The following is a 14407-nucleotide window of genomic DNA, read 5'->3' as shown; positions in this document are numbered from 1 at the left end:
GCACGCTGCTGTAATATAAAATGTGGTAGTCTAATAAGCACAGAAATATACAGGATACACAAATATTGGAAGTAATAGAAAAACAATCAATTTTTAATAATACTGAACTCTTAATTATCTATAATTTTCAGAATCACATGAAATATATTTATAATCAACAAATGCAACAACTGATATTCTGTTGACACACCAGTGAAGTGGCTGTAAAAATATACATGATTCACACACAGTTAAATAACTCAGTTTTGGAGCTCCTGGTTGTCATGATTAATTAAAATGTTAGATTTAACACTGAATATATGAATATTTATAAAAGCCTGAGGTTCAAAACACCAATTAAATCATCATATCCAACAGCAGGACCATTTTTGAGGCCACATTTTTTAACTTAGATAGATTTTTAAGCACATCTGACAGTGGTTGCTTGCTACTTAATCAAGTTAATCACTTCTCTTATGCCATGTGGCCTAATATTTGGCTGTGGGGAACGATTAAACTTTTTCCACTATTATATTTACATGGTATTCCAAGGTATTTCAAAGAATACCATATTATTGCCACGACACATGTCCAAAAAAAACAAGGTAATAATAACATGGTAATCCTTCGTTGGCAGTATTTTGTCTTTACCTGCAGTACAAACAAGCAGCAGCAGACGCAGTGACTTCATAGAGTGTTTCAGTCTTCACTGCTGAGGCGCTGACAAATGATAGAACGCAGGTATTTGTAGCCTAAAAACTTGATTTCATTAGGCGCTGTCTTTGTTCTCGGTGTTCTAAACAGTTTGTGAGTGATCATCCCCTCTAGATGATTAACTACAAAAAAAAAAAAAGTAGTAACCCTACTACCTCAGAAATACTACCTGAGAAATATATTTGACTTCACTATTTGTAGCGAGCGACAAATAGTAGGGCTTCAGATTCAGTGATTTGATTCTTTTTAATTCTTTTTGGGTTGATTCTTTCTACAGGTTACACGGACCTAGATATATGGTTACGTAATTATGTGTGCGTTTATGTTACTGAATAGTACTGAATCTGAGAGCATGTCTACAAATCTAAGAGACTCTGTTGCGATAAACATCACATGTGTTTGCCCAGAAATGACAGCAAAGCAAATCATTCTTTTCATCTAAAGCAATTCTGTGAAATTTACATTAAGAAACTGACAGCTCTGGTTGCCAGAAATTTACTATAAAAATATGGTAGCAACATTTTAGGTTTTACAGATTTAACTTAAATTTACTGTCAAAAAACGATTTCATTAACTGATATATTAACAATCTAAGAGCATGGTCTAAAGTGCATGGCACAATACACTTAGGGTGTGTCCGAATCCACTTTTGCTAGTTTAACGAAGGGGAAAATGGTCGGCGCGCCTGGCACATGGTCTAAAAGGATCATCCCTATTCTCTTAATGAGTAATGGGTGTGTTTTGGGCATAATGTGTAGTAAACCAATAAATAAATAGATATACCAGTCTCATCTCCCATTCCCTTTGACTTTAGACCAGGTTTCAGTTGGTCAGTTGCACAGTCTATTTCAGTTGCCTCAAAATAGCAACATGCCAACAATGCACCTTAACACACCTTATTTTCAGACCAGCATGTCCATGGGCGCAAACGCATTTGCTTTTAAACAACGTGGTGCAGGAAGTGAAAATGATAACTACGTCGGGCTGAAACTAGAAAAAAACACTGGCACCTCATTGCGCCAGGTGTATGATAGGGCCCATAATGTTAATATACCAAACTATACTAATATTTTTTTTGTATCTTTGTAATATACTGACATCCATCAAAAAGAGGTGGTGATGAGAAAGTCATATGATGAATCAAAGATCAGCTTTTCCACAAGCTGAGAAGGTAATATATTAAATGTGCACAGTGTCCTAGGCACAAATACTAAATACCATCATGGTAACACAAATTACACTAAAGTAATGCAATAAACATTTATTTAACAACATTAGATGTAAAATAAAATGCTAATGTACATAAATGATTAGAAAAAACTAAGAAGAAACAGAATGAAAATACATGAAATGTGAAGTGGGGGAATTCTGGGGAATGTCATTTTATGGTTTTTCACTGTAAATTATACAATGACTTGTTCTTTTTCACTTCCAAAAACTGTAAATTTATGTAAGGTTAGATGTATTACAGTTATTCACCGTATTGTTATCCAATTAACAGGTTTTTACTGTCATGTTTTTTACCTGTAAAATCACGATCATTTTTTACAGTGTGGGTTGAGCATGATTTCAGTCAAGCTACAGCCTAAATAAATTTGATGAATTTTAGTAATGTTCTTACATGAGTTTAATTATGGTCGTCAGTACTTTTTACAGATTCTTTCATGCGCTTCAAAGGGGAAAGAGACGTCTGGGAGCCAGCTAAACTAGCTAAGAAGACTAGGGCTGTCAAACGATTAATCGCGATTAATCGCATACAAAATAAAAGTTTGAGTTTGTATAATATATGCGTGAGTAATGTGTGTAATTAATATGTATATATAAATACACACAAATTAATGTATATATTTAAGAGAAATATGTTATTTATGTACAAAAAATGTATTTATATATAATATAAATTATATAAAAATATAAATAAATACATATACTTGTAAATATTTCTCAAATATATACATGGATGTGTTTGTATTTATATATACATAATAATTACACACAGTACACCCACATATATTAGGCAAACTCAAACTTTTATTTTGTATGCGATTAATCGTGATTAATCGTTTGACAGCCCTAAAGAAGACTGGTTTAAGTTTGCATTTTCAGCTGAGTTACTCATAACAAACATTTCTAGAGAAGGAAATAAGGAGGATTTAACGCCATTAATGCTTGGAGGAACAGCCACCACACTACAACTATCAAAGAGCTCCAGCTGTGTCAGATGAAATGGCTCCAAGCATTCCCTAGTCACACATTTCTCATCTGCCAGGCTTTATTCCACCTCAGACCTTTGAAAATAATGTTCTGACTGCAGCATCCTTAAACCTCAAATGCATCAAAATTTCCTTACATTGTAACTGATTTAATTTTCAAGGTCTAAATGAGGTCTGATTGAATCAGTTCAACTGGTCACTTGTTTGAATAATCCAACTACTTCCGACACATCTGTGCGTGGTGAACAAAGCCAATTAGCGCTGCATTACAGCGACGTCTCCAGCCATACCCGTAGCTATCAAAGCTGTTTACTGCATCACATCACATGTTCGGCCAAAAATAACACAAGCCAAGTCACATCCAATCATCTACAGAGGATCATACTTAGCAGCAGCAAATTGAAGATGAACTGTAGGTTAGCTGGACAACAAAGGTTTTAATCTTTGCCTATTAATAGCAGATGCCAGCCGCTTGAGGGCAAAGCCCATACGTGTGGGCTAGAAGAACAAAGCGCAGATTACATGTGATTCATCTTCTCACGTTTCAAAAGCAGACCTTGGTTCCCTGCACAGTGCATCCCCAGGGAATGATTTTCCCATTGGCTATCTGCCTCCCCAAACAAAGATCGTGCTCAATGACGCAACATCAACATGCACCGGACGCTGCTGAAATACCAAAGAAAGGCAAAGTGGCATCAATCAGATTTGACATTATCCAAAACTATATTTGGACTGATGATACAGAATATCAAGCATTTAACTCTATCATTCCATATTATTTCTAGGTTTTTACAAGCCAGTTGCAACAGAATCATTTCATCTGTAAAATTGTAACAATCAAGTATATCAGAAATGGCAATGATTTTTGCAACTATATTTCAATAAGGACTGATTGCAGTGTTGATTGGTTTGATTAGTGGTACTTGCCAAGGCAAGCATCACTAATATTTCATTGAACTATTTGTGCTACAAACATGAATGGTATCTTAAATAGTGCAGCTTGTTGAAAAGATGTGTGCTATTACTTTGATAATCAATCTATAACTTACAGTTTTTCATTGGGCAGACAATAAATTGGGAAAAAAATTCCAATAGAGGGATCTACAAATCAGAATTTTTCTTTGATTTTACCGAGACATTTGGCAAACCACCTTGACCCAACAACAAATAGAAAATAGAAACGAGACTACAGGCATCACTCACGTTTTCTTCACAAAAATGTTCAAATCTAGTTCATAAAAAATCTTTGATTCCTTTTTGTAGAACAATTTTCATGCATCTAAGGGCTTTGCTATAGCTTCTTTTAACCGTCTTCAACCAATCATTTTGCTGACTCCAAAGTGAGCAATGTTTTCTATATGCAGTAACAAACAACAAGACAGGCAGAGAAATAAAGTAAATGGACTTTCTTTATTTCACAGAACACCTAAGTGAATCTGCATGGGAGAGATTTCACAAAAAGCAGCCTATTACAACATTAAATCAATCTGGTTCATTTATCTAAAGCTTTATTTTGCAGATCAATATATGCTACTGCTCCTAATCATTAAATGTCCATGCTAGCTTTTTAAAAAAAACAATTCATCAGCCTGAGAGTTAGTTGGCTCTTCACTGCTGCTTGGCACAGATTTTGCTACCCCTGTACAGTATAAAAACACCTTTAAAAGATTTATGACCGGCTGTATAGAAAATGGCAAGAAAGGAGTGGGAAGCAAACTAACACTGATCAGTAGAAATAAGGGACTTGCACCCATAGAAACTTGACCTTCAATCTAGAGCCCTAAAATTGTTTAATTGGAGGGGAAATATTATCAGATAACCTTACACCTAAATATGCAAATTTGCTCTTTTTTTTCTATTATGGATGCACAATTATGAGTAGGCTATGATAGTTGAGAGCCACATACTGTAGTAACACAAAAGTTCTGTTCACACTGACATAACAAAACGACCAGAAATCATTCATTATGATTGGGAACAGAGAACTGACTGATGCTTATGCTTTCCATTGACAAAAAAATATACAAATAAAATAAAATAAACTATTGGCTTGAAGAACCTTCCATGAAGAACCTTTAAAGGGTTAGTTCACCCAAAAATTTAAATAATGTCATTAATTACCTCATGACGTTCTACACCCGTAAGACTTTCGTTCATCTTCGGAACACAAATTAAGATATTTCCGATGAAATCTGATGGCTCAGTGAGGCCTGCATTGCCAGCAATGGTACTTCCTCTCACAAGATCCATAAAGGTACTAAAAACATATTTAAATCAGTTGAGTACAGAGGTTCAATATTAATATTATAAAGCGACGAGAATACTTTTTGTACACCAAAAAAACAAAATAACGACTTTTTAACTATCTAGTGATGGTTGATTTAAAAACACTGCTTCATGAAGCTTTGGAGCTTTATGTGGTTCGGAGCGCCAAAGTCACGTGATTTCATCATTTTGGCGGTTTGATACATGATCCGAATCATTGAATTGACACAAAAGATTCATAATGCTCTGAATCAGTGTTTTATGTCTGAAATATCTGAAACGCTTACTCATTTTCCACAGAATAGATACACGATACCAGCTGCTCTTTTTCGCTCTCTCATCTCTCCGACAGCGAGTTGACACACAAACCCGCCTCCCCTCACTCACTCACTTCATTTGCTCCGGATGAAAATAGTTACAGGGCTCGCACATAAAGCCGCCTCTCAGTACTAAATTGAGTTCATTTTTGATGCTTATCACATTTCAAATACACACAAAATAATGTCATAATGGCGGTTTTGGCGAGTATTTATGTTAACAGTCAGTTATGTTTCAAGTCAATGTAAACAGTTGAGAAAGAAAACATGTGCAGTACAATAAATCCGTACGTCAGATCTTAAAGTGACAGCAGCCTAATATACCTGCTGCCAAATTATGAGAGAATATTAAAAATATCTACATGGCATTTTTCCCCCCATGATATCGATGTCAAAATTGTGTGGCTAATAAAAATTCTGAATGGCTAGTAACTTTGGAAACCACTAGCCACAGTGGCTGGTGAGCAAAAAAGTTCATGTCAAACTGCCCTGACTAGAATCATTAATAGCACGCTCCATTATATTCCTATCTCTCTTCATTTAATTATTGGTAAGAGATGCCAATTTCTAGCAACATGATTTTTGGTGTGACAGCAACCGGTGATATGAGCATCAGAACATTGTTATCAGAATATGAGTGGGGCTTAATACAGGCATCATCAGTTTTATAAAACGTTCACTATGTTGCATTCAGCCAAACATGAAATGTACAATGCAAGACAGTTTTTTTAAAACAGCATTGATCGTATTTTACAACACATCTCTGTACACCTATAGTCTAGGCTTATGACACACATAGTGTGCCATGCATGAAGACACTGTGCTTTCATAAATAATTCACATCTGCTAGGGTTCCAGTGCAAGATCGATAAGAGCTCCTTGTGAATGCGACCCCTTATTCTCCCGTCACAGACAATTTATCCAGCGCAAACACAGGCACAGGCTTTATTTGACAGAAAGTGAGAGTTATAAAGCTTCACAACATGCAACAATCTGTTTTATTTACTTGACATATGGTACATACAGCTCAGACAATAAAATAACCAGTTGTCTTGGTGAAAGACATTTTGACAGTTAGCAGGGGAAGATCAAACTCAAAGCCAGGATATCTTGGTCCCTAGATTGTTAGAGTGTATTTTTAGGTCCAATATGATGATGCGCTCAAATCCGGCGATTTAAGATAACAAATAACAGATAACAGTGAGACCTCTGGCACTTTATAACCCTCCAGTGCCAGATTGTATACAACAAGCCCTGCTATAGTAGAGCCTGTATCACTAGAACACTGTGTGGTCTTTAACTGAAGGAGGGACATCACATGCGCTAGGGAGGGGCTAGCAGGTGCTTCAGCACCCCCAAGAATAACAAAAGCACCGCCATAGCACCCCCACAAATTTTTCAGCAATTATATACAGGTTGTGTGTTATATTTAATAAATAAGTTGATAATAAAAGCAATAAATGAAATAAAAACATTTGACTCATTACGCATGCATGACGTGATTTGCAGCTACTGTCGCACTTTTCGTAATGTCATAGCATTTTAAAGTGGAACGCTTCCTTGTGCCAAGAGCTGCCCCCGATTTTTCTAGTAGTCGTTCATTTAGGCCATTAATTGCTTAGTCACATGTTTAAATTAAATTAATTATTAGAATAATAATAGCCTACTAAGCCATCCTTTAATAATAGCTATAGGCGTGATATAGCACATTCTTGCGCATAAAACTTGCTGCGAAGCACCAGCATGAGTATGTGTTGGGAGGAAAGAACATTTTAAACTATTTAAAACATATTTAAACTATAGTGCTTCCTGAGTCAGTGTCGGCTGCAAAGATGAAGTTGCCGACGCGACAAAAAAAAAACAAAAAAAAAAACACAAGAGATCGCGCATGCGCCTCCTACCTAAGCACGCTAATAGGCTACTCTAGATTTCACACTCCTCCGCATTAACACTAATTTACTTTTTGGACCATATAAAGATGCGTTTATTGACTTCTACAAACTTCTGTATCTGAGAGATCTTTGTCTTGTCTCCGACATTTGAAGACATATAAGGAACTGTGGGGATGTCCAAAACATCCCATCGTTCACAGAGAGCCAAGGCTGGTTTGAGATTTTAAATAGCAAGTAAATATATCCAAGTGCTTTTGTTGTCTTATTGCCATTGACTGAAATTCCGAAATGCTTGTTCAGTGAATGTCTGCCTATTAAAAATATATATATAAATAAAAAAAATATTTAAAAAATGGGAACTGACTGATCTATGTGCTTGTTTAATTAAAAAAAGTATTTAAATTGTGCTCAAATAATCAAATAATCATGTAATAAAATATTAAAATTGGAGGGGGTGAGTTTTCCTCATATTTATTTTATTATTTATATAAAAATAACACGTTTTTGCACATATTTGCAAGTAATTACCCAGATCCCCTTGTCAATGATCTAGCTGCCTCTCAGCACCTGCGTTCAAAATTCTCTGACGCCGCCCCTGGATGTACCACATATGGTGAGATGCATAAAAGCCCACATCATTAGTAATGTGCCCCTCTGCAAACTACCACTGATCCATCAGTGTCACCGCCAGACACCTGCAGACAGTCACAAAAACGGTATACAAAATAATATTGATGTTATTTATAATTTATTACTTTAGCCGAGACCAAAGATTATCATTCTTTTTAATGTTAAAAGACTGTAAAAATGCTATGGTAAAAACCTATTAATTGATTAACAGTACGTTCCCTTACTTTATAAGATGACAAACTGAAATAAATCTTCATGTAATTTTGCTACCAAAATATTTTCAAAGATTTTGAGTATTTCAGAAGGAATTTAAAATAGTGATGTACTCTAATACATTTTTAATCATAATTTGGTAACACTTTTGTATGGGGAACACATATTCACTAACTATGACTTTTGCCTCAATAAACTCCTTATTTACTGCTTATTAATATTTAGTTGTTGTAGTGGTTAAAGGTGCTCTAGAACTTTTTTTAAAAGATGTAATATAAGTCTAAGGTGTCCCCTGAATGTGTCTGTGAAGTTTCAGCTCAAAATACCCCATAGATTTTTTTTATTCATTTTTTTAACTGCCTATTTTGGGGCATAATTAGAAATGAGCCGATTCAGGGTGTGTGGCCCTTTAAATCTCGTGCTCCACGCTCCCACGGAGCTCGCACTTGCCCTAAACAACATAAAAAAAGTTCAAACAGCTAATATAACCCTTAAAATGGATCTTTACAAAGTGTTCGTCATGCAGCATGTCTAATCGCGTAAGTACAGTGTTTATTTTGATGTTTACATTGATTCTGAATGAGTTTGAGGCTGTGCTCCGTGGCTAACGGCTAATGCTACACTGTTGGAGAGATTTATAAAGAATGAAGTTGTGTTTATGAATTATACAGACTGCAAGTGTTTAAAAATGAAAATAGTGACGGCTCTTGTCTCCGTGAATACAGTAATAAACGATGGTAACTTTAACCACATTTAACAGTACATTAGCAACATGCTAACGAAACATTTAGAAAGACAATTTACAAATATCACTAAAAATATCATGATATCATGGATCATGTCAGTTATTATTGCTCCATTTGCCATTTTTTGCTATTGTTCTTGCTTGCTTACCTAGTCTGTTGATTCAGCTCTGCACATCCAGACGTTCTGCCCTTGTCTAATGCCTTTCATAATGTTGGGAACATGGGCTGGCATATGCAAATATTGGGGCGTACACCCCGACTGTTACGTAACAGTCGGTGTTATGTTGAGATTCGCCTGTTCTTTCGGAGGTCTTCTAAACAAATGAGATTTATATAAGAAGGAGGAAACAATGGAGTTTGAAACTCACTGTATGTCTTTTCCATGTCTTGATCTCTTGTTATTCAACTATGCCAAGGTAAATTCAATTTTTGACTCTAGGGCACCTTTAAGTTTAGGAACGGGGTAGGATTAAGGGATGTGGAATATGGTCATGCAGAATAAGTTATTAATTTGTGCTTTATAAATACTTATAAACAGCCAATATGCAAGCTAATAAGCAACTAGTTAAAAGTGAGAATCGTTCCCCATACTAAAGTGTTACCCATATTTTTTTAAGAAGCCCATATGAACCTTATTTATGAAATAACATGAATGACTGGGTTATGGTTAAAAGATTTTATTTATGAATTTCTGTTTCATAAATACTTAGTTTGGTGCCACAACTTAATTACCCAATTAATTTAATTAAATTAAATTAATTTAATTTAATTTAATTTAATTAACTGAGCATTTTTGGTTGGTTCATCCTTCATCATAAACAAAAAAATCTTTGTTTAATTTCAAATGATGTGACGCAAATAAACCTGTTATGACCACAAATTTCAGTGCATTTCACTATTTTAAGGTGAAGTGTGAAATTTCTGTGCAAAGAAAGTTGTTGAATTGCAAAAATAATGGTTGTTTTCAAATCTGCCATTGGTCTATAAGAAGACTTCTTCTTATAGAAGACTATAAGAGAAAACATTATAAGTTGTTTAAGTATTACATATCACTATAATTCGGTAAAGGCCGGGGAACTGTATAGTAGTTGTATTGTAAGTTGCATTGTGTACAAAAGTTACTAGTAATAACGATTTGTGATTTGTGCTGCATGTTGCGACGCTTTCTTTTGTTTGTTTACAGGAGAATATTTATGTAATGCCTGGGCCAATTGGTGGAATGAATGGAGAGTTGAGCTCTCTTGGGATCTCGCCAGTGAAACACTTGAACAGAAGCTGTCATGCCTTTCACTAGAGCCTTGATGATACTCTGAGGGAGGCTGAAACAGAATGAATATCAGCTGTTAAAAGAGAAAAGAGAGGCTGCGCTTCTTCAAGGCCAAATTTTGATCTGTTGCATACTGTCAGTTTAAATCAGTTTAATCTTTTTCAATGCCTGCTCTAAAAGACTACAAAAGACTTTGTGTTACAAATAGGCACCTGAAGCTCCCAATGCGTTGTCGTAATAATATGTTTGAGTTTACTCATTGAGTGTTTTATAATCCTCAAACTTCTATAAGGCAAATGTGAAATAACAGACAAATGTAAAGGTTAAGTGTGTAATTTTGACTGTTATCAAACATTTTTCCAGAACACTGCCTGCCACTGGTCAATAAACAGACAGACCCACCTCCAAACTCGCACCATTGGTTGAGCTTTTGTTGCCATGGCTGGATGGGAACAGAGCAATGTTTTGAAAAACTTCTAGGGGGAATCAACATTGGCTTAAAAATGTGGTAACACAATTCTCATTATTTGCTTATTAGCATGCATATTACTAGGATATTGGATGTTTATTAGTACTTATAAAGTACATATCAATGCCTTATTCTGCATGACCATATTCTACATCCCTTAATCCTACCTAATTCCAATACCCAATAAACAACTACCTTGCAAACAGTTAATATACAGTAATTAGGAGTTTATTGAGGCAAAAGTTGTAGTTAATAGCTAGTTAATAATGAGAATTGGACCCTAATCTCAATAAGATTATTTTAATATTAAAAAACAAAACATTGGAGCTGCATTTTACTGTGATTGCATCACGGCTCAGTTTCTTACAGTGCTATGATTTTTTAAAGATATTTCACATTCAAAATGCTTTTGATATGATCCATAGAACAACACTGTCTGGCTATCTGGCTTGTGATTTTCTAACTGCAGCATTTTGTTAAAACAATAACTTTACATGTTAAAATAGCCTAAAGAACTAAAACAACAAGTCTGGGCATCAAATCAGCTTTTCTTGTCTAATTGCCGCTCTTCTGTCATATGTGTGAAAGCAGACGAGCAAGTGTGAACGTGCAGCACCAGCGGTAATGGAGAAAATAAACTGTGCCAAACGATACTGTCTAGTCCCGTGAGCACAATTAACTTCACGAGCAGGCAAACATTGCTGCAAAGTTTCTGTTATCATCAACAAGGCCAATTAAAAATAGATTCTCCATGGGCGGCACCCAGCAGGAGATGCTCTACTGTACCATGACACAACATTCACACACCTCTTTGTGACCAAAACACATTCTGCAGTCGAGATTGATTGATGTAGAAGAGCGGCTTCTAGATCGCAGCAATTTATTATGAGATTTGATGTATAGAAGCATCTATCTGTTTTCACCAAACTTCCTCAAGCAATTAGAAATTTACCAACTGGTTAAATCCAGAAAACAGAAGATAGCCTTAATTCTTAGCATACAGGTTGTTATTATTATATCATTAAGTGTGCTGTGTAACGACAGCCTTTGAAAACCAGATCCTGCCCTCTATCAGTAAATCTTGTGAGGGTCATTGAGCTGTTCTGGGGAAAGATAGGACTTATCAATGTGTAATTTCATGTGTGATTTAACTCTGCCGGAGGCTCATCCATTATCACAGTGCAGCAACATGACAGTCTTTTGTTACCAACATAACCAATATATAGTATTATACAAAAAAAGACAGCATCCATAGCAACGAAACAAAAGGCCCTTATACCAGAATGTAAATGCAAAACTCGTTATAGTGGAAAGGACACGGTTCCTGTTTGAGTAAATGCCTCTAGATGAGAAGATAATGAAACTGCTGTGTCTCCTAGGCAACTTTAACCACCTTTAACTTAGCAACTAAATGATCACAAATGTCACAATATCAGTTCTGCTCATACTCTCCAGGGCTTTTAACCAGGAAAATTAATTCATTCAGATAATAAATCAGAAATAAAAAAAAAAAAAATGTTCATGCTAAATTAAAATGAACTAATTGCAGTCTATTTGTGTTTTGAAATTACTTTTAGAAGGAAGGAACTGCTTAGCCCATGCAGACACTAACTTTATATTAGCTTTTTGTTAATTTACAACCATGAAGCATTGCTGGAGACAGAGATTAATCATTTACAAACATATCCAAATATTACAACTGTAATAATCCTGCTGGAAATTCCAGTTTATGCTATGTTTTAAGCTAGTTATTAGCTGTTTTAACCAGCAATCATGTTCTAAAACACAATTTGACTGACTTAACCTGGTATGACCAGCTGGCAGCCAGTTTGTTGCTGCAAGGTCCAATAGTCTATCAGCATCTACGCATCTTAGATCAGTTAGAAACCATTTGCATTTAATCTGGTTTACAAGACTACATCAAATCCAAGGTCAGTGTGATTTCAGACACATATAGCCTACACCACACAAAAATGAAGTCAAATGAAAAAGAAAATAAAGCCTACAGTTCAGTTCTTCAAGCATAACCTTTTATCTTTATCTTTTCATCATGAAAACCTTCCATAAATGCATTAATTCAGTTGCATTCGTTGAAAAAATAGATAAATAATAATAATAAAAATTCTCTTAATATAGTCCATTCCTTCATGTGTCTGACTCTGGCGCGTATATTGCATGGTCACAGTGAATATAAACTGGCAGATGACACTCGAATAGGAACAATAGATTTTCCCTCCGACAACTGGGATTGTTTAGATCCATACGCATTTATAACACGTGGTTCATTCATTTTCATACTGTCCTATCATTTCAGCGGCATGTAAATGAACGGACAGCTGTAATGCATCAGTGAGCATCTGGATAGCCCAGCGCACATAAAGAACTTCAAAGCGCGCAGTGATGCTCTCCACATACGATTCTGACACATCTCTAACCCTCTCTGTCTGTCTTATGACAGTCCTGCAACAGAGCTTTTACTCACTCCGAATACGAAGCAACTCCTGGAAGCGGAGTTATCCGGGAGAACACTCCGAATCAATACCAACAGAGGCTATCCGCGGGGGGAACTCCGCATATTGAGACCATCTTCGTCGTGATTCTCCTTCTCTGACACTGAGTCCAGCGCGAGCGAGCACAACTACCCCGCGCGCCGCTGACATCACACGAGAGCGCGCATAGCCAAACACTGTCTGTCAGACACAGAAAAGTGTTTATTTGTCTATGAACTGTATGTTTCTTTATCGATGAATTGTCTATTTTGCATATAAACTGGCATATGTATGTATGTATGTTCAATTTACCTGAATAATAATATAATAAAATGTAATATGAGGCTAAAAATAGGCCTATTTAATATGTGAATGGGAATATTTACATCTATATTTCCATTCGCACATGGCTTTCATTTATAGTTCTTTCATAATCAAACTTGACACTTCGTGCTCTATTTTTACTACACTAACTGGGTGACCCTCCGCTTTGCTGGTCAAACTTTAATCTGTCTCTTACTACTACCTTAAACGCCTTATGCAATCACAATCAACCCCTTTAACAAACAAAACGGTTACTCTCCGAACTGGCTGAAGATAATCACCTCTGTACTATTCTGCTCCACACGGCTACATGGCAGCGACTTCATCCCATTTGTCAATTCCAAAAATAAAATGAACTCTGGTGTCCCAAAGGCATGTGTTTAATTATGAAGTGATAGAGGATGTCTGTAGAACAAAAGAGTATTGATCTAAAAGAGTGACAAAAAGAGATTTTTCTCTGAAAAATTTATGAAGGGGTGATTAACGTGAAAAGGCAACCCAGCTCTCTTGAGAAAAGGCAGATGGAGGAGGAACTAGAGGGAGAAATTGCAGTTACAAATCTAAATTTGAATATTAAAGCAATATGACTTAGAAGAGCCTGGGTTTACAGACAGGGCTTAGATTAAGCTAGGATTAGGCCTTAGTTCAATTAGGACATTTAAGTAGCTTTTATAAACATGCCTTGGAAAAAAAAAAAATTACAGTGTGCATCTTGAGACAAAACAATGGCAGTGACATATTTTAAAGGTGTATTATGCCTCTTTTCACAAGATGTAATATAAGTCTCTGGTGTCCCCAGAATGTGTCTGTGAAGTTTCAGCTCAAAATACCCCACAGATAATTTATTATAGCTTGTCAAATTTGCCCCTATTTGGGTGTGAGCAAAAAC

General features: G+C 35.8%; 1 protein-coding gene across 1 annotated transcript in view; it reads right to left on the bottom strand.

Annotated features, from left to right (window-relative positions):
• The window catches only part of pkib (protein kinase (cAMP-dependent, catalytic) inhibitor beta), a 37907-nt gene extending 24402 nt beyond the window's left edge, over window positions 1-13505 (bottom strand). Inside the window, exon 1 of the mRNA XM_048207411.1 lies at window positions 13188-13505. The gene's annotated coding sequence lies outside the window, so the exon portion shown is untranslated. The remainder of the gene's footprint in view (window positions 1-13187) is intronic.
• Between the last annotated feature and the right edge of the window lie 902 nt (window positions 13506-14407).

Source organism: Megalobrama amblycephala, linkage group LG11, assembly GCF_018812025.1.
Source record: "Megalobrama amblycephala isolate DHTTF-2021 linkage group LG11, ASM1881202v1, whole genome shotgun sequence".
Taxonomy (NCBI): Eukaryota; Metazoa; Chordata; class Actinopteri; order Cypriniformes; family Xenocyprididae; genus Megalobrama; species Megalobrama amblycephala.
This window is presented reverse-complemented; position numbering and strand designations above follow the sequence as displayed.